Source organism: Thalia democratica, chromosome 2 (assembly GCF_965202585.1).
Source record: "Thalia democratica chromosome 2, ktThaDemo2.hap1.1, whole genome shotgun sequence".
NCBI classification, from domain to species: domain Eukaryota; kingdom Metazoa; phylum Chordata; class Thaliacea; order Salpida; family Salpidae; genus Thalia; species Thalia democratica.
The window spans coordinates 47,935,254-47,941,274 of NC_139166.1; positions in this window are offsets into that span (position 1 = coordinate 47,935,254).

Sequence of the window (6,021 nt, forward strand, 5' to 3'; positions counted from 1 at the left end):
TTAATTCATAAAATACTTAGGCACTGTTGCGGTACAATTTTACACTTTAAATCAATAGAAAAACTTAAAGTCAAGAAAAGTAATATTGAATGACCGTAAAACTCAATTTTTACATTAATGAAATAGTGATTAATAAGTGTTATTACTACACAATATGCTTCTTTTATTTAAAGAGGCACTGGCTTAAACATTTTAGTATTTATGCATATGTGTTTTGTCTAAACTAAACTTATCTAATTCTAGTACTGTACATATTGATTTCACTTTTATTTTTGATGAAAATAAATACGTCATTACTGTACAACTATGTTATAGAACTTTTATAAACAGTTTTAAGTTTAGATGTTTTTAATAACAATATTTTTTATGCATTTCGTTGTGTGAGATAAAACTAGTTTTAACGTGATACTTCCACTAGTTAAAACTTTTAATATATTTTTTTTATATACTTTAGTAGTTATGGTATCTATTACAGTTGATGACTTTTTGATTACTTCTGAAAAGTTTTGTTTTTTATTAAAACAAAGTTCAACATATATTTTCTAACATGTAATACTAAAGAAAAATTTACTTTATATCTATCGTTTATTTATATATATAAATGATATAAAACTACCCTACAAAGTCCAAGGTCTAAAAACTAGTAAGTGGATCAAATTAAAATCACCTTGAATGATGTAAACAACACTACTGTAATAATTGTTTGTTATAAAAGTTTTTTAACTCTAAACTTCATTACTACATTAAGTTAAGTAATATTTTTTGTATTGAAACGAAAATGTAGCTTTTAAATCGAATAAAAAAAGTATTTCAAAAATTATCTAAATAAAGTTTTTACATTTCTAACTAAGACTATTTTTGTTTTTATAGGGCTATAAAACGTTTTGTTTGTATCAGTCAAAGTTATCTAGTTTAGCTAAATTTTTTTTTTTTCTTTAGAAGTTTGGAGAGTAGTATGATTTTAAATTTGAGGGTTTAAAATGAATTTTAGATACATCTAAAACTGAGTTGCTGCTTTATTTGATATTTTTTAGAAGCTTGTCATCTGCACTTTATTTTTTAATCATCAATTTTTTTAATTTTACACATTTAAATACACTAAATATCTATCTTAGCTAAAGTTTACTACCACTTTTATTTTTTATTTTCATAGTGTTCATTAAAAAAAAATAAATTTTTTTACTAACAAATTCCAACATTTATTTTATCTAAACAAAATTAAGGATAAAAAACTCATTACTGTTTTAGAAAGAAATTCACAACTTAATAATATTTTCAAAAAAAAAAATTGCCAAATATTATTTTTTTTAATTTTGAAATGTTGTTGACTTGAACTGTTTAATCCTGACACTTTGCCAAGATTTAAAAAAGAATTAGCCTGACACTTATAAACCTTTTGTTTGCTAATTATAAGTTTAGATAGTGAAAAATTTCATAACTTTAGACTTTGACATTAAATGTGTCAACGTCTAAATTTTTTCCATAAAATGGTTTGAGTATTTTACATCCTTTTTAATAAACTTGTCATCTTAACTTTTTTTACTTGATAAGTTTTAATCTTTAGAATAAAGTTGTGTAAACTACAACAATCTACAAAAGAATTTATTTTTATCACAGAAATTAAGTGAGACACCACGTTAAATTAACAGCTTTTTTCAGATAACTTTTTGAACAATCAAAAAAAACTCATCACACTTAAATAACTAGGTAATCAGAAAAAAAATAAACGACATACAGTAAACCAAAACGTTCTGGAATTTAGACAAACAATATATTAGTATAAAACAGATATTTTAAATGTTATCAAAAATAAAATATTTATGTAGACCAGGGTTTTTCAAAGTGTTTACAATACAGCTTCTTTAAGGGCGACTAAAAAGTAAATGAGTAATTAACTAGTAAAGAGGTGATTGTTTCTTTGACTTCTGTCTAGGTGGCATTTATGAAATAAGTTTTGGAAATCCTGATGTAGACCAAGATTACTGCTTTTTATAAGTATTGAGTTACAAATAAATAAATCTTTTTATAATGATAGTTTTTATACTTAAAGTTTTCTAAAATTATTTGGTTATGCGTTTGTTTTTAAACTTTATTTCAAACTTGAAATAGTCGTAAGCTGACATCATATTTCAATAACTTATCGGTTTTAACAGACTTTTAGAAGTGAAACATAAACCTTTATGTTTAAAAAGTACAAGTTTTACTTTAAATTTTAGTATTAAATTTAGTAGATGGTATATATATCATCTCATTGGATAAATTTTGTATAAAAAGTTTTGTTTAAAAAGATGCAAATGGACAATTTTCTATTAATTTTGATGTTGTGTACAGTATGAGTTTTTTTGATATATTTGTTTATATGCCATTGTTCGTCAAATTTTTACAATACTAATTAGCTTAAGAACGAAAAATTAAACTTTGGTTTGAAGAAATTTATGCCTTAAAATTTTGGTTTTTAAAACTACTTAGTTTTAAGGATAAAATTAAAACATGTTTTTTAATATAGTTGCGGGTCAAATATTCGACAAAATCTCATTACAGATATTGAAAAATTTGATACTTTTTAAACTGTTTTCAAAAAATTATATTTAAAGTTTATCATTACAATCAGTGTAAAACAGCTATTTTACAACCAAAAAAAAAATTGGTAAAAAAATACACGATTAAAAGTTAGTTTAGTAAAATGGTGTGCCACTCTAGTGGTAATTGTCTCTTTTTTAACTTCTTCTTTTCTCTCAAGCGAGTATAAATTCAACAATCGCGCGTAATTTTAACTTTGAGTTTCTACTGCATTGCAGCTGACTGAAGTCAGTGCAGCTTTTCGCTGCACTTAAGTTTTAATGGTTTCAATCTTGTTGTCGAGTTGATTTCGATTTTAGAACACTTTTTGAGTTTGGTTTAAACATTTAGTTTTTAGTTTCTTTGATTTGAGTATTGTTGTCTTTAAAAGAATTGATAATTTGATTTATTCGTGTAATGTTGTGCAGTATTTTATCCTCTTTTCGTTTCGCAAATTCATTGTAAACATAATCATTATCACAGATTCGAACTAAGTTTAAATTAGTATAAGTAACTGATTTATTAAACCTTTAGTAAATAGTAAGTAAGTCATATTAGTTTATTTAAGTCAACTATAATTTAAGCGTTATCTTGGGGCATCTACTATATAAGTTAGAGCCCACATTGCGTTAAAAATCAGGCCAATAATAGTTGTATAAGTAGAACCCTGTGATAGCGACATGATGACCCGGACGTCCAGTTAACTATAGCTGGAATTGAACACAGATACCTTCATTGAAATTTCTACTTTTTTTAGATGGTGACATGGGGACAGAGTGGGATAAACCTGATTTAATAATAGTATAAATTTGATAAACTTTATGGCATTTCTTTAACCTAGTAATCAGGCCTGTAAAATTTATAAAAATGAGTTTAAAAATTTCTAGTTGGAAAAACAACTAAGTAGTTCAAGTTTGTGATAGATTTGAGTTGTTTTTTTCTAATGGTAATTAGTTTTATTGTGTTTAATTTTATGTTAAAGTGGTTTGGGAAAGGCTAATCGACATGTGTTAGAACTAAAATGTATTGGTGGTGTATGATATTATCGCAATTCATCGTTGAAGCGTTTTTTTTAAGTGAATTTTAAATCTTGTACGAGCAAGTTGAAATAAAAGTCTTGTTTTCAAGTTGTTCCGCCGTCTCGTCAAATAAATTTATTAAATATCGTTTAATCGTTTTAAACATTTTATTTAAAAAGAAATGTTCACTTAAAATAGAATAATATTAAAGGCTTCTAATAATAAAACTTTTCTTAAAATATAAAGAGTTTTAAACGTCTATAAAAGTTAGCAACTGTAAAGTTTAATTTTTTTGTTTTCAGACAATCATTTTAATTTGAACTATAACGGATAATAAACTTTTTAAACTGCATGTAAAAACATTGTTGTTTTTCGTTCGTCCTTGTAAAAATACTTGTATGAGGTTATTAAAACTTGTTTTCGAGTGTATAATCGGTTAATAAAGTGAAATTTCTTAAATTTAGTAAACTTAATCTAATTTTATATTTAGCAACAATGTTATGTTCAAACTTTGAACTGTAATATTTACAGTTGTTTGACAATGACTTTGTTAATTGCTTGTAACAAACTTTATTGGCATGTTTTTGTTGTTTTAAATCTAACCGTGCTTATAAAAAAACATTTTTAACGAGGTCATTCGAGCTATTAAATGTCTTACCCGGTATTTAAAATCTAAAAATAAGAAAAATTGTTTAAAGTTTGTTTGAATATTAAAGTTTTTAAAATCAGTACAAGTTCACTGGCTTTATATTTTTACGAAAAGAAGATTAAACTTTTGAGACGCATGTAATTGCTTGTTTTGTCAACTACTCGTGTAAAATGTGAAATGTTTTTATGTTAAATCTTGTAGAGATTACTTCGTATTAATTGGAGCCACAATTTTTTTTTCAATTACTTTAAAACATAACGGACTTTAAAGTTAAAATATAAATAAACTAATGACTAATGTTGTGGCTAATTAATACATATAAATTTGTTAATTGAATTTTTTCTAATGTTTTAAATTGTTTTTAAAATTGAAATCAAGTAATGTTACGTACATTCTATTTGGACTATCGCACGAACGGCTCGAGAAACGAATCGGCGAGGAGCGGTACGAAAAGACCGAGCTTTATGTACGAGGAGATGAAATAGGAGATGTACGGAGAGACGGATCAGAGGATTCCGTAGCGCCAACAGACCGCTAAGATGAGGCCAGGAGACGGATTCCGTAGCGCCAACAGACCGTTAGGTGAGGCCAGGAGACAGATTCCGTAGCGCCAACAGACCGGTAAGTTGAGGCCAGGAGACAGATTCCGTAGCGCCAACAGACCGTTAGGTGAGGCCAGAAGACGGATCTGAGGATTCCGTATCGCCAACAAACCGCTAAGGTGAGGACAGGAGACGGATTGCGTAGCGCCAACAGACCGGTAAGGTGAGGCTAGGAGACGGATAAGCATAAACCAGTGAAACGACGTGGAGATGTACAAAGGTGGAGCGAGTTCCAGCAGCAAAGGAATTTTTTAAAACTTTCTACATTTTTCTGTCATTTTGAAAAACTGTATCATACTTTTATTAATTTTGTGTATTTTAAACTAATTTATAGAATTTTCAAAGTAAAGTAATACTTTTTAAATTAAGGAGATAAAAGTCGGCGGTCGTTTTTCGTTCATTTTTCTATATCGGGAGTTTTAAGCATTCTTACAAGTATTAATGAATAAAAGTTAATGTTTTTTTTTCGGAAAACCAAGAATAAATTCTTAAAGTACGAAAGTATGGAGAGGAAATGTGCCACTCTAGTGGTAATTGTCTCTTTTTTACTTTCTTCTTTTCTCTCAAGCGAGTATAAATTCAACAATCGCGCGTAATTTTAACTTTGAGTTTCTACTGCATTGCAGCGGACTGAAGTCAGTGCAGCTTTTCGCTGCACTTAAGTTTTAATGGTTTCAATCTTGTTGTCGAGTTGATTTCGATTTTAGAACACTTTTTGAGTTTGGTTTAAACATTTAGTTTTTAGTTTCTTTGATTCGAGTATTGCTGTCTTTTAAAAGAATTGATAATTTGATTTATTCGTGTAATGTTGTGCAGTATTTTATCCTCTTTTCGTTTCGCAAATTCATTGTAAATATAATCATTATCACAGATTCGAACTAAGTTTAAATTAGTATAAGTAACTGATTTATTAAACCTTTAGTAAATAGTAAGTAAGTCATATTAGTTTATTTAAGTCAACTATAATTTAAGCGTTATCTTGGGACATCTACTATATAAGTTAGAGCGCACGTTGCGTTATAAACCAGGCCAATAAAATTGTATAAGTGGAAACCTGTGATAGCGACAATGGTAATAAAAAAATATTTTAAATAAATTAAACTTTTACATATGAATCATTTTTAAGAAAAAAACATTGTCTTAAATATTTTCAAACTTAGCTGTTGTTCAATCATTTTTGAGTATAAAATCA